This window comes from Spermophilus citellus (assembly GCF_964194105.1).
Source record: "Spermophilus citellus genome assembly, chromosome: 1".
Taxonomy (NCBI): Eukaryota; Metazoa; Chordata; class Mammalia; order Rodentia; family Sciuridae; genus Spermophilus; species Spermophilus citellus.
The window spans coordinates 58,610,792-58,626,903 of record NC_138182.1 but is presented as its reverse complement, the minus strand read 5'-3'; the positions used below and the strand labels follow the sequence as shown (position 1 = coordinate 58,626,903).

Sequence of the window (16,112 nt, the reverse complement as noted above, 5' to 3'; positions counted from 1 at the left end):
ATCTATATATTAAAGTAATATTTAACAATATTTAACAAAAAAGGAGACAGTATCATCCACTTTTATATCAGGATTAAAAAATAGATATAAAATGCCTTATTCGCAGTATGTTTACATTTCTGCTAACGTCTCTACAATAGCTAAAGGGTGGCAATTCAATGTTAAAAATTTTATTCACCTTTTATTTCCCTATGCTTTTGTTACTTCAGCTATTGCTTAAGCAATGTTTATTTATGGTGCTATCATTTAAACCTGATAAAGCCCGTATTTATTAATATATTTGGAAATTATTTGTCTAACAATGTATTGAGGACATTTTCTGGTGTTTTGGTATCTGCTTACACCTCAGAAATTTCATCAACTGTTTACATATAATATTAACATGGGTAATATACTAATTCTTTTGAAAATGGTTTTAATTTTAAAACAAACTAATCATATTTAGTTCTTTTGTTTTTTACTTTAAAGTGGCATCAGCCATCTTCCTGAATCATTGTATTCTATTTAATTAATTAATTAATTTTTTATTGGTTTTATTTTTTAAATACATGATAGCAGACTGTATCACAATCCTTATTACACATATAGAACCAATTTTTATGTCTCTGTATGTAAAGTATGTTCACACAAATTCATGTCTTCCTACATGTACTTTGGATAATGATGTCCATCACATTCCTCCATCATTGCTAACACCTTGCCCCCTCCCTTCCCCTGTCACCCCTCTGCCCTATCTAGAGTTCCTCAGTTTCTCCCATGCTCCCTCTCCCTACCCAACTATGAGTCAGTCACCTTATATCAGAGAAAACATTTGACATTTGTTATTTTGGGATTGACTAACTTTACTTAGCATTATCTTCTCCAACTGCATCCATTTACCTACAAATGCCATGATTTTATTCTCTTTTGTTGCTGAGTAATATTCCATTGTGTGTGTGTGTGTGTGTGTGTGTGTGTGTGTGTGTGTGTGTATATATATATATATATATATTACATTTTCTTTATCCATTCATCTACTGAAAGGCACCTAGGCTGGTTCCATAGTTTAGCTATTGTGAATTGTGCTGCTATAAACATTGATATGGCTGTGTCCCTATAGTAAGCTGTTTTTAAGTCCTTTGAGTATAGCCAAGGAGAGGAATAGCTGGGTCAAATGAGGGTTCCATTCCAAGATTTTCAAGGAATCTCCCTAGTGCTTTCCAAATTGGCTGCACCAATTTGCAGTCCCACCAGCAGTGTATGAGTGTACCTTTTTATCCACATTCTTGTCAACACTTATTGTTGTTTGTCTTCATAACAGCTGCCATTCTGACTGGAGTGAGATGGTGTCTTAGAGTAGTTTTCATTTGCATTTCTCTAATTGCTAGAGATGATGAGCATTTTTTCCGTATATTTGTTGATTGATTGAATATCTTCTTCTGAGAAGTGTTTGCTCAGTCTTTGGCCCATCTATTGAATGGATTATTTGTGTGTGTGTGTGTATTTTTTTTTTGTTTTTTTTTTTGTTTTTTTTTTTTTTGGTGTTTAGCTTTTTGAGTTCTTTATATACCCTAGAGATTTGTGCTCTATCTGATCTGTGAGAGGTAAAAACTTGCTTCCAAGATGTAGGCTCTCTACTCACCTCACAGATTGTTTCTTTTGCTGAGAAGAAACTTTTAGTTTGAGTCCATCCCATTTATTGATTCTTGGTTTTAATTCTTGTGATATAGGAATATTATTAAGAAAGTTGGGGCCTAATCCCACATGATGGAAACTAGGACCTACTTTTTCTACTATTATTCCCAGGGTCTCTGGTTGTATTCCTAAGTCTGTAATCCAATTTGAGTTGAGTTTTGTGCATGGTGAGAAATAGGGGTTTAATTTCATTTTTTTGCTTATGGATTTCCAGTTTTCCCAGCACCATTGGTTGAAGAGGCTATCTTTTCTCCAATGCATGTTTTTGGCGCCTTTGTCTAATATAAGGTAATTGTAATTTTGTGGAATAGTTTCTGTGTCTTCTATTCTGTAGCATTCATCTACCAGTCTGTTGTGGTGCCAATATCATGCTGTTTTTGTTAATATTGCTCTGTAGTATAGTTTAAGGTCTGATATAGTGAAGCCATCTGCTTCACTCTTTATGCTAAGGATTTCTTTATCTATTCTGGGTCTCTTATTTTTCTAAATGAATTTCATGATTGCTTTTTTTTATTTCTATGTGGAATGCCATTGGGATTTTGATTGGAATTGCATTAAATCTGTACAGTGGTTTTGGTAGTATGGTCATTTTGATAATATTAATTCTGCCTGTCTAAGAGCAAGGTAGATCTTTCTATCTTCTAAGGTCTTCTTTGATTTTTTTCTTTAAGGTTCTGTAGTTTTCATTGTATCGATCTTTCACCTCTTTCCTTAAGTTGATGCCCAAGTATTTTATTTTATTTATTTTTTTGATGATATTGTAAATGAGGTAGTTTTTCTCATTTCCTTCTCAGAGGATTTGTCACTGATATACAGAAATGCCTTTGATTTATGGGTGTTGATTTTATATCCTGCTACTTTGCTGAATTCATTTACTAGTTTTATAAGTTTTATGGTGGAGCTTTTGGGTCTTCTAGGTATAGAATCATATTGTCAGGAAATAGTGCTAACTTAAGTTCTTCTTTTCCTATACATATCCCTTTAATTTATTTTGTCTGTCTAATTGCTCTGGCCAGTGTTTCAAGGGCTATGTTAAATAGAAGTGGTAAAAGAGGGCATCCCTGTCTTGTTCCAGTTTTTCTCCATTTAGAATGATTTTGGCCTTGGGCTTAGTGTAGACAGCCTTTATGATGTTGAGATATGTTCTTGTTATCCCTAGTTTTTCTAGGGTTATGAATATAAAGGGGTGCGGTATTTTGTCAAATGCTTTTTCTGCATCTATTGAGATGATCATATGATTATATTCTTTTAGTCTATTGATGTGATGAATTACATTTATTGATTTCCTTATGTTGAACCAACCTTGCATACCTGGGATGAATCCCACTTGATCATGGTGCAGGATCATTTTGATATGTTTTTTTAATTCGATTTGCCAGAATTTTATTGAGAAGTTTTGCATCTGTGTTCATTAGAGATATTGACCTAAAGTTTTCTTTTTTTTTTTTTTTTTGGTGTGTCTTTGTCAGGTTTTGGAATCAGGGTGATATTGGCCTCATAGAATGAGTTTGGAAATGGTGCCTCTTTTTCTATTTCCTGAAATAAATTGAAGAGTATTGGTATTAGTTCTTCTTTAAATGTCTTGTAGAACTCGGCTGAGTATCCATCTGGTCCTGGCCTTTTCTTGGTTGGTAGGCTTCTGATGGCATCTTCTTTTTCATCACTTGATATTGGTCTGTTCAAATTGTGTATATCTTTCTTATTCAATCTGGGCAAGTTGTATAACTTAAGAAATTCATCGATATCTTCAGTATCTTCAATATCTATTTTATTAGAGCATAAGTTTTCAAAATAATTTCTAATTATCCTCTGTATTTCTGTATTGTCTGTTGTGATATTACCTTGTTCATCACATATGCTGGTAATTTGAGTTCTCTCTCTCCTTTTCTTCATTAGCATAACTAAGGGTCTGTCAATTTTATTTATTTTTTCAAAGAACCAACTTTTTGTTTTGTAAATTTTTTTTATTTTTTTCTTTTGTTTGTATTTCATTGATTTCAGCTCTAATTTTAATTAATTCTAGACTTCTACTTCATTGGCTGTTGATTTGTTCTTTTTCTAGTGCTTTGAGATGTAAGGTGAGATCATTTATTTGTTGATTTTTTATTCTTTTAAGGAATTAACTCCATGCAATAAACTTTCCTCTTAGTATGGCTTTCATACTGTCCCAGAGATTTCAATAGTTTTCTCTATGTTCTCATTTACCTCTAAAAATTTTTAATCTCCTCTTTGATGTCTTCTGCAACCCATTGTTTATTAAGCAGCATATTGTTTAGTCTCCAGATGTTAGAGTAATTTTAATTTTATTTATTTTGTGATGGATTTTAATTTCATTCCATTATGATCTGAAAAAATACATGGTTGTATCTCTACTTTTTTGCATTTTCTAACAGTTGCTTTGTGGCATAGTATATAGTCTATTTTAGAGAAGGATCCATATACTGCTGAGAAGAAAGTGTATCAGCTTAATGCAGGTTGAAATATTCCATTTCCGTCCGTTAAGTCTAAGTTATCAATTGTATTATTGAGTTCTATAGATTCTTTTTTCAATTTTTATTTTGAAGATTTATCCAGTGGTGAGAAAAGTTTGTTGAAGTCACCCAAGTTTATTGTGCTATGTTCAATTTGACTCTTGAAAAGAATTTGTCTGACGAACATAGCTGCACCATTGTTTGGGACATATATGATCTTTTTTTTAGAGACAGAGAGAGAGAGAGAGAGAGAGAGAGAGAGAGAGAGAAATTTTTTTTAAATATTTATTTTTTAGTTTTCGGCGAACACAACATCTTTGTTTGTATGTGGTGCTGAGGATTGAACCCTGGGCCGCACGAATGCAAGGCGAGCGTGCTACCACTTGAGCCACATCTCCAGCCCAACATATATGATTTTTATGTCTTGTTGGTGTATGGTTCCTCTGGGCAGCATCCCTTTCAATTAACTTTGGCTTGAAGTCTACTTTATTTGATATGAGGAATGAAAACCCCTGCTTGTTTTCATAGTCCAAGTGAGTGGTATGATTTTTCCAACCTTTCACCTTCAATCTGTGTATTATGTCTTTTCCTATCAGATGAGTCTCCTGTAGGCAGCATATTTTGGGGCCTTTTTAAAAAATCCAATCTGCTAGCCTATGTCTTTTGGTTGGTGAGTTTAATCCATTAACATTCAAAGTTATTATTGAGACATGGTTTGTATTCCCTGCCATATTTTTTATTTTTCTTATTTAACTTGATTTTCTTCTTTGATTAGTTTTTCTTTTAGAGTACTATGTCCCTCTGCTGATTTTCATTGTTGTTTTTTGTTTCTTCTTTATGGAATATTTTACCAAGGATGTTTTGTAGTGCTGGTTTTCTAGCTATAAATTTTTTATTTTTTTTATCATGGAATGTTTTTATTTCATCTTCAATTCTAAAGATTAATTTTGCTGGATACAAGATTCTTTGTTGGCACCCATTTTCTTTCAGAGCTTGATATATGTTGTTCTAGGATCTTCTAGCTTTCAGGGTCTGTGTTGAAAAATTTGCCATTATCCTAATTGGATTTCCCATATATGTAATCTAATTCCTTTCTTCTGTGGCTTTTAAAATTCTTTCCTTATTCTGTATTTTGGGAATTTTCATTATAATGTGTCTTGTTGTGGATCTGTTTTAATTGTGTACATTCGGCATCCTATAGGCTTCTTGAATTTGGATTTCCAATTCATCATTAGTGTTTGGAAAATTTTCTGATATTATTTCATTGAATAGATTGTTCATTCTTTGATTTGGAACTCTATGCCTTCCTCTATCTCAATAACAGTTAAATTTGGTCTTTTTATGCTATCCCATATTTCTTGAATGTTCTGCTTATAGTTTCTTACCATTATAACTGTGTGGTTTATATTCTCTTAAAGATTATATATTTTGTCTTTATTTTCTTATATCCTATCTACTAAGTGCTCTACTCTGTTGGTGAACTTTTAATTAGGTTTATTATTTCTTTCATTTCAAGGACTTTTTTTTAGAACCTCTATCTCCCTTTGAGGTGATCTTTTGCTTCCTGGGTTTGTTTATGTAGCTCCTTGTCAAAGTGATCTTTCACTGCCTTTATTTGCTCTATTATATTTACCTTGCATTCACAGAACATTTTAACTATGCACATTCTAAACTCCTTCTCTATCATATCTTGTGCTGTGGCTTCCAATGATTCTAATGATGTGGAGTTTTCATTTGTTTGGGGCACTTTCTTTCCTTGTCTTTTCATGTTGCTCTTGTGTCTTCCTTTCTAGCTCTGTGGGTCTAGATTGTTTTTGTTTTTACCCTATAGGTTTGTAGTGCTCTTAGAGGGTTCCAAGACCTCTTCTTTGTGGGGAAGGACAATGTTCACAGATCCCAATATCAACAATATACCACCTATGAACAATTTGTTGTTATTAAGACATTTACAGTTTAGTCTCCATGTACAGAAATACTGGATGCAATTATTATCTAAAATAGAATCAATAGTTTTGTAAAAAGGTTTACAGTTTCTGACAGTGGACAATAAACTGGGAGTGGGGCTTAGGACGACATGCTGAGGATATAGGATGTGACTATATAGAGTTAATATTTCTTGGGTAGTATGAAGGAGAAATCTAGTGAAGAGGGTTAGTAGCAAGAGAATAGACAGGAAGTAATTTAGGGTAGGCCAGTATGTGGAATGACAGTAGAGTACATAAAACAAACACACATATGTATTTAGAAAAATACAGATGTTAAAACAGTAAAATATAGAGGGGAAAGGAAAATGAAATAATAAAAAGGAAAAGAAAAAAAAGCATATACAACACCTCTATATTATATTATTCAGTTGACTCTGTTCTCAAAGTCCTGTTTTATGCAAAGTTCTTTGTTTCACATATATTTGGGATGTGAGAGCTGGAGGATGGAGTGGTAGAAGAGAAAAAACAAACAAACAAACAAAAAACTTGAAGGAAGAAACCAGGGTTGTGTCTAGTTTAAAGATCCAAATCTTTCCTGCTTCTCTTCTCATCCATTAGGTAGAGTCTTCTGTTGTAAGCTGGTGTCTCTGCCCTCAGTTGGTGGAGGTAACCAGGGTGGGAAGACTGGTCCTGGCTCAGGGCACCTGGATGTGGGGAGTGGCACCTACAGTCCTTGCAGAAAGACTGTACCTCATGGGTCTCTTTTTGGAACCACTTGCTCATATGACTTGAGCCCCGGGTACTATCTCCCTCTCTAACTGGAGATTTTCCAGTTCCTAATCTCTCCCTCTTCCCTAGCATTTCCCAATTGAGGAAACTCTCAAACCCTGGCTCCCATGGACAGCTCCCAGGTTGCAGTGCACACCTCTGTTGGGCAGCTACCATGTTGGGTTACTGCCACTGTGGAGGGGGAAAGGTTGGAAACCTAGTACCTGGCCACTGGAGCTGCCATCTGGGAACTGCCCCCAGCTAAATGGAGAGAATGTTAAGTCAAGATGGCGGTGGTCTGCTTTCAGTGCTGGGGTGTCTGGTGAAGTGGGGGGAGCCCGGGAGATGGTGTTGTGCTATGGGTAGGTAGCAGCTGAGTGACTTGCTTTGGAGTGGATTGAAGTCTTGGCGATCTGCAGATGTGTTGATAGGTGATTCTGCTAAGGTGCTTGCTGCGTCTTGCATGGGCTAGAACTTCAGGCTTTGGGTCCTGCTCCAATCCTGGGCATCCTACTCGAACACTGAGGCCTGGAGCTCTACATGGGGTCACAGTGCTGGTGATGTCTGAGGAAAGCAGCTGGATAGGGGTCTTCTAACACTGTCTGAGATGCTGTATTCCCACAAGAGGAGATCTGTGGGTGCAGTGGCGAGGGGCATGGCGCGGCTCACTCCCTTCTGGCCGCCATGTTTTGTATATTTAGTTCTTAAGTGAGTTTAATTCCATTAAGTTTGCAAGAAAAAAACAGTCCTTAAATATGCATGTATATTTAAATTGTTTTTATTTATTTTTAAAGATCATTAAGTTTCAATCCCACCTATAAAAGTAACAAAGTTTATTTTTAAAGAAAAGTGTTCCACAGACTTAATTTAACATCCCAATTGTCAACAATTAATCATAGGTCTGTTCTTAAAAATACTATTTTCATAGTTTTTAAAAATTGTCAAAAAACCTATCTTAAATATCAGGAAGTTAAAAAACAGTGTTAATTATAACAATATTATTAGGATTCAATAAGAAGCTAATATGATCCAAACTCTAAAACTTTAAGCTGTATGTTCTGTTTGCTTCTAATTTAAGAAAGAAGTATATGCTAATATCAAAGAAAGCTATGACACTACTGACAGAGACATATTCAGGAAAGTGATAATAGTTTATCTGCTATCATTTTATATTTTTATTAACTAATTATACTTTATGTATTTTTCAATCATTCTCTATAATGGTATTTCAAGACATATCCTTGGTAATTCTCAATGTAAAAAAAAAAGTTCAAATTTTGTATTTGTGACTAAAAGAGATAATTTCAATTACTTCTAGAGCTCTAAATTGTATAGGTGTTAAACCATAAAAAAGCAGATTTTTCAACAATGATTTGTCTTTGTAGAGTAATTAAATGTAAACTACTACTAGAAGAGCATATTTTAAAAAACTTATAATCCTTAATTTATTATATCTATATGAATTATACAAAGTAATACATTATGTTTTCTGAAACCATACCCATTTATCATGACATTGCAGAATAATATGAGCTATTTTTTATTTTTAAACAGCCATTGAATATAGTGTACTGATATGTTTTATTTCCCAAGCTACTTGGACATGGTGTGTGGTTTTTACATCAATCCACAGTAACCAGAAGTTATTTTCCATGAGAAACAATAACAAATGTAATTGACAAATGGTGTTTGCTAGTGGAAACAACATTGCATTATTTTCTAATAATGAGGCAGCTAGCATATCACTACTGATCAAAGTCTACAAATTAAAAAATAAAGTAGCAGAGTACATTTGTTTTAACTAAAGCTGGATAATTCTCAGGACATGAGAAAAACTCCAATTCACTTGTAATAAGCCCCAAAATGGTGGAGCCCTATTTAAGTCTGATACATTCTGTAGAAAGGTCAGGCAGGCAGCCAAAACCAATTATTTTCCTATAGTTGGGCCCATACTGATTTTTATACTTGAGTTCCTTAGTGGGTGGACTACAGAATTTGTTTTCATCTGAGACTTACCTATAGTAGAGTAGATAGAAAAGGGAAACTGCCAACCCAAAGTGTCCATGAATAATTACTAAAAATGGAGAAATGGAAGTGACTTCCTTCCCAAAAGGACCCATTAGAAATCATAAAAACAAAGATTTGTATAACTAAAATGTGGATTTTTTGGACAATAGAAACTGTTATATGTCATCTTGGGATAAGTTATTTTTCTATTAGTTTGTGTGAAATTCTTCTCCATAGTCATAAAATATGTGTTGAGCTATGCCTCTAAACCCATAAAGGATGTCAGCTGTTGAAATGGGAGAGATTGATGAATTTGGTTCCATAAATATTCACATATATGTTTAAAATTAAGCTAAATTTCTATTAAAGTATGTCAATATCTGACCCTATAAGTTGGATTAAAATTTCTTATCATCATTGTAATTCAATCAAATGTTCTATTTGGTTAAACCATAATTGAGAAAATTAATGCAGAATTGTAGATAAAAACAAAACAAAACATAATAGAACTACGTAAGTCACCCAATCTCCCAACCTGTCGCCATGGGCAAAAGGTGTGACTTACATTGTTCAGGGGGAGAAATAAAAAATGTCTATGAATTTCTGCACTTTACAATGCTTTAGTCACTCAAATCACTCAATACAACTTCACTCTATAGGTTCTTAATCAAGAAAACGACAATTCTTAATGTTAGGCACTGAAATAGACATAATCAACTCACAGCAAACCATTCTAGATAAATTAATACACAGCAAACCATTCTAGATAAATTAATTCACAGCAAACAATTCTAGATTAATTAATTCTAAGCACTGCAAACACACTTAATCATGACAGGCTCATAACAGACATTCCCTCTGCATACTAAGTTCAAGTGTCAGATCAAAAGTCTCAAGCCTTGGGGTTTAAGTTCAGGAGATGCACACACACTAAGACTGTGATGATCAGATCTGGAACCAATGTAGGCTTCTCCTGGGGTGGAGTTGATGGTTGGTCAGTTGAGGAGGGGATCTCATAGAGAGAAGTTGTGGCTTTCACCAGGGTTAAGATGTGGCTGTAGAGTTTGACCATGTAGAGGATCAGGCAAACAATGACAGTGATGGGATGTCACTCCAGGTCTTCTTAGGCTCTCCAGCTTGTGTGCATCAGTGGCTGGCTGAATGTCTGTTCGTTTGCTTCATAATTTATACTAAATTAGCTGGGTGATGATTGTAAGCAGGTAGTGTGTGGCCAGTGAAACTAGGTTACTGGGGGTATGATTTTACATTTATATTTTTTCCCTGATGAGCAGAGTTATCTCTCTGCTTCCTTGTTACCATGTCCTGAGCTGCTTTTCTCTGCCACAAACTTCTCTTGTGGCCTTCTGCCTCACCTTAGAACCAGAGCTATGCTGTGGCATCACTTGTCTAGGAACTGAGACTTTTGTAACCATGAAATGAAATCAACTTTTCTTCTTTTAGGTTATTCTTGTCAGGTATTTTGGCCACAGCAACAACAATAACAAAAATAACCCCCCCAACCGATGGACTAAAATAGAAATAGGTACCTAGAAATAGGATCTTTATGAAGACCAAAATGGCCATGTGATTCAGAAGACTAAACTGGTTTGCAGACAGTAAAGACAGAGCACATAAATTTTCAGAGGAAGAATGGTACTCTTTTTAAAATAACACTAGAGGACATTTATGTTATGCTCTGGCAATGAAATTGGATATATTTTGTCATGTTCTGAGACTTTCTCTGATAATTAATTTCAAGGTGACAAATTAATCAGGCAGTGGAAATTTTAGGGCATCATATTCTTGGGGGTGGCATGGTTATTGCTAGCAACTTAGCCAAGTTTATCATGATAATCAGGAGCAAAAAGCAGAGCATAAAGATCTGAAAAACCTGCAGTTTGGCCTTAAAACTGAGAGTAAAATTAAATCTAAAGAAGTTATGATTGTCAAAGAGATTATAGCTACTTAAGAAATGCAAAGTACTGTGTCCTAAAACAATAAGAAAGATATCTTGAGGGCATCCTGGGATTGGAAAGATCACACCTATATCTTAGATTAAATGGTTTAAAAGCAAAATTCCTTTGAAACTATGGAGGAACTGTTTTTACAAGGGTGTGGGGGTGTCTAGGAAGTTTTTCATCGGGTTCAGCAGTCCAGGTAGTCAGAAGCTGCTGCAACCATAGTATCAGAAAGCTTGGCTACTATTTGACATGGTAGCAGAACTTGGTGTCAACCACATGGTGCTGATTCTGCAGGAATTCAGTGTTCTGGTGTTTGGATCATAGAAGTATTTACCACAAGTTTCAAAGAAACTATTGGGTGGGACAACTAAAGAATAGCATGGTCAACATTACTGCAGGTAGCCCCTAAGTGGACAATTTGTGGAGATGTGAGAAGAAAACTAAAACTGCAAGTGGAGAAACCCCATTATTAAGAGATGCCAGTAACATGGGTCATCTGACAATGAATGCTACAAGAATTGAGCAAAGACAATTTCAAGAAATAGGCCATGTGGGTGGTAACCAGCAAAGCCATATGGATATAGCTGCAGAAGCCCTTTGGGGAGATCATTAGGATGCCCTGTGCCCCAGATGCTGGCTGTGGAGCTACAAGACTTGTTTCCCCATTTGGATTTTGTTCTTCTTTCATCTCTTCTATCTATGACCCTATTTCTCACTTTTGGAATGAAAATATTTACTCTGTGACTTCATATATTGGACATATGTAACTTGTTTTTGATCTGTATAGGGGAAAACAATGAAGAGTTTGCCTTGAGTCTCAGAGACTTTGAATGTGAACTAGATTTGGGGCAGTGCTTGGAACTGTTCAAACTGTGGGGACTCTTAGACTAGATGAATTTTGCATTGTAAGATGAGCATGATCTTTTGGGGCACAAGGGCAGAATGTTGTGGTTTTATTATGAGGTATCCCCCTAAAACTCATTTGTGATACAATGCAAGAATATTCAGAAGTGAAATTATTAGATCATGAGAGCTATAAACTAAGCAGCAGGCTTACTCCACTCATGGATTCACTGGTGATAACTGAAGGTAAATAGAACATGGCTGACTTTGGGATTTATTTTGTCCCGGGTGAGCAGAGTTCTCTCTTTTTTTCTTATTGTAATGTTTTAAGCTTCTTTCTATCACTATGCCTTTCTGCCCTTCACCTAGAATCCAGAGCTATGGAATCAGCTGACTATGCCTGAGACCTGGCAAACCACAAGCACAAATCAAATTTCCTTAGCTTTTATATTCTTGTCAGATCTTTTGGTCACAGTGATGGAAAAGCTAATTAAAACAATTGTTTATGTTGAATTATTCTGGATCATGGTATAGGATACTTTTAATGTGGTATTGAAATTTTCTGCCAGTGTTTTGTTAAGGACTTTTGAACCTATGCTCATTAAGGTTGTTGGGCAGTGATTTTCTTATAAAACATCATCTGACTTTGATATCAATGGAATCTTTGCTTCTTAAAAAGGGTTTACAAGTGATCCAGCCATTTGAGCTTTTTGGAGAGTATGATCACCATTGGTGTTATACTTCAAATATTTGATAGCATTCAATACTCATGCCATCACATCATGTCCCATCTTCTTTTTCACTAGAAGTTGTTTTTATTGTTTTTGCTGTTCTCCTCCTCCTCCTCCTCCTCCTCCTCCTCCTCCTCCTCCTCCTCCTCCTCCTTCTTCTTCTTCTTCTTCTTCTTCTTCTTCTTATCATCATCATCATCATCGTCATCATTATCGTCATCATTATCGATTCAATTTCATGGTAGGTCTGTTTAGATTTTTTATTCATTATTTAGTTTGGATAACTTAAGTTTCTAGATACTTGCACATTTCTTCTAGGGTATTCAATTTCTTTGCATTGATCCATTTGGTTCCTGTGGTATCAGGTGAAATAATGTTTGTCTCCTCTTTCATTTTAAAGGTTATTTATTTGATACTTCTTTCTTCTTAGAGTAGGTTAAAGTTTGTGAATTTCATTTATTTTACTAAAAAACAATTCAGTGTCATTGATCTTTAATTTATTTATTTTTTGCAACAATATTTATTATTATTTCTCCATCTTTTGTTTTTCATCTTTAATTGTTCTTTTTCTGGTTCTTTGAGGTATAACATAAGTTATTTACTTGATATCTTTCTTTAGTATTAATTTAAGTATTTACTGCTGTATACTTTCCTTTTAGAACTGTTTTAGTGTGTCACATAAGTTTTTATATGGTGTGTTTCTATTTTAATTTGTCAAAAGATATTTTCTCATTTCTTCAGTATAATTCTCTGGGTGTCCATGGATTGGCTAGTTCTTTCCACTTTATGGTGAATAGTTATCAAGAATAACAAAGTATTGAAAGCCAATATCATATGATAAAACTGCGTGAAAAGACCCAGACCATGATTTGTAACTTCTAAGGCATCTATCATCTTAAGTTAGAAAGAAAACAGACTAGAGCTGCCCAAACTTTTGACTCCACTGTGAGCAGGAAGCCCTTCAAATATTTTCCCAGTGTGTCACATGACCTTGAAATATATACCTCAGGGATGGATATCTCTCAGAATCTTACTTCTGTATTGCAAAGTAGAACATGAGTATCAAGCCTCTCAATACTTTTAGTGATTTTCTTGAGACTTGGATGAACAACTTATATTGATCTGATATTTCTGTCCCTTCTTTTACCATTGTAACAAATTTTGATTCAGTCTTTGTAATAGAACCAGTTAGTATGTAATAAACACAATTTGTATAACTTGATGTGAGCATACTCTGTCTTACTGGATTCAGATAAATGGGAAAGTAGTACATGCTGGGCATAAACTGTAACCCTGAATGAAATAAGCATAAATATATGTGCTCCTTTTTTCTGATAGTTGAAATAGAGATAATCTTTGCTATTCCATGCTATAAGAGTCTTCTCTTGGGATTGGTAACTAGCAAACCTGCTTTGCAAATTCTCTTCATTTAGTTCTTCTTTGATTCATTGTTTTTCAGGAATATGCTGTTGAAATTTCCACTCATATTTTCCAATTTTCTTCTTGTTATTGTTTTTTTTTTTTTCTTCATTTGTCTTACCATGCAGATTAGCAATATTACTTTAAGTGTTTTCAATTTTCTTACATTTGCTGAGTCTTGTTTTATAACCTAACATATAATCTATTTAAGAGTATTTGTTGCATATAATTGAAAAAAAATTGTTGTTTTAATGTAATCTTCTGCCTGTATTGATAAACCAATTTTATCTATTCACACATAACAGCATGACACTGGCATTAAGACAGATATATAGTTCAATGGAACAGAACAAGGAACCCAGAATGAATTTGGAGTCAATGAATCTCTGAAAAAGATGCCAGAGACATGCAATGGGACAGAAAAAAAATCTCTTTTTAAATAATCATATTTAGGCATTGGCCTGCAATGGCCGCTGCCTCTCTGCGCCACTGGGAAGGAGCGCGGGATTGGATGAGCAGTCAGGAGGTGGCCCGGTAGAAATGCCGTAGATGGCCTCGAGGGCCATGATCCAAAGGAACCAGAGCAATTGAGGAAGCTGTTTATTGGTGGTTTTAGCTTTGAAACTACAGATGATAGTTTAAGAGAACATTTTGAGAAATGGGGCACACTCACAGATTGTGTGGTAATGAGAGACCCCCAAACAAAACGTTCCAGGGACTTTGGTTTTGTGACTTACTCTTGTGTTGAAGAGGTGGATGCAGCAATGTGTGCTTTGCCACACAAGGTTGATGGGCGTGTAGTGGAACCAAAGAGAGCTGTTTCTAGAGAGGATTCTGAAAAGCGTTTAACAGTGTAGAAAAATTTTTTGGTGGTATTAAAGAAGATACAGAAGAATATAATTTGAGAGATTACTTTGAAAAGTATGGCAAGATTGAAACCATAGAAGTTATGGAAGACAGGCAGAGTGGGAAAAAGAGAGGAATTGCTTGTGTAACTTTTGATGATCATGATACAGTTGACAAAATTGTTTTTCAGAAATACCACACTATTAATGTGCATAATTGTGAAGTGGAAAAGGCCCTTTCTGAACAAGAGATGCAGTCTGCTGGATCACAAAGAGGTCGTGGAGGTGGATCTGGCAACTTTATGGGTCGTGGAGAAAACTTTGGAGGTGGTGGAGTTAACTTTGGCCGTGGGGGAAACTTTGGTGGAAAAGGAGGCTATGGTGGTGGAGGTTGTGGCAGCAGAGGTAGTTACGGAGGAGGTGATAGTGGATATAATGGATTTGGAGGTGATGGTGGCAACTATGGTGGTGGTCCTGGTTATAGTAGTAGAGGAGATTATGGTGGTGGTGTACCAGGATATGGAAACCAAGGTGGTGGATATGGTGGTGGAGGAGGTTATGATGGTTACAATGAAGGAGGAAATTTTGGTGGTGGGAACTATGGTGGTGGTGGGAACTATAATGATTTTGGAAATTACAGTGGACAACAGCAATCAAATTATGGACCCATGAAGGGGGGCAGTTTGGGTGGAACAAGCTGTGGCAGTCCGTATGGTGGTGGTTATGGATCTGGTGGTGGTTATGGATCTGGTGGTGGAAGTGGTGGATATGGTAGCAGAAGGTTTTAAAAATAGCAGAAAAGGGCTAAGTTCTTAGCAGGAGAGAGAGCGAGGAGTTGTCAGGAAAGCTGCAGGTTACTTTGATACAGTCGTCCCAAATGCATTAGAGGAACTGTAAAAATCTGCCACAGAAGGAACAATGATCCATAGTCAGAAAAGTTACTGCAGCTTAAACAGGAAACCCTTCTTGTTCCGGACTATCATAGCCACAGTTTGCAAAAAGTGCAGCTATTGATTAATGCAATGTAGTGTCAATTAGATGTACATTCCTGAGGTCTTTTATCTGTTGTAGCTTTGTCTTTTTCTTTTTCTTTTTCTTTTCATTACATCAGGTATATTGCCCGGTAAATTGTGGTAGTGGTACCAGGAATAAAAAATTAAGGAATTTTTAACTTTTTTTTTAACTTTTCAAAAAAATCATATTTAAAAAAACTAATATCCATATGCAAAAGAATAAAGTTATACTAGCATATCATATATAAGAATCAATCTAAAATTGGTTAAAAACAAATAAAATTACTAAAAGATAACAGTGCAAAAAGCTTTATACTGTTATGGAAAATGACTTATTGGTATAATTCCAGAAGCACAGGCAAAAAAAATTTTAAAAATCAAAAAAAGGATCATAAGAAATAAAATAAAATTCTGCAGATCCAATGAGAGCAATTAACAGATTGATCGATAGCCAG

General features: G+C 35.2%; 1 pseudogene across 1 annotated transcript; it reads left to right on the top strand.

Moving 5' to 3' along the window:
* Window positions 1–5,001: 5,001 nt before the first annotated feature.
* Window positions 5,002–15,802, top strand: LOC308632819 (annotated as a pseudogene). The gene is made up of 3 exons: window positions 5,002–5,103; window positions 6,929–7,046; window positions 14,253–15,802. The product of its transcript is annotated as an uncharacterized misc_RNA (transcript).
* Window positions 15,803–16,112: the final 310 nt, after the last annotated feature.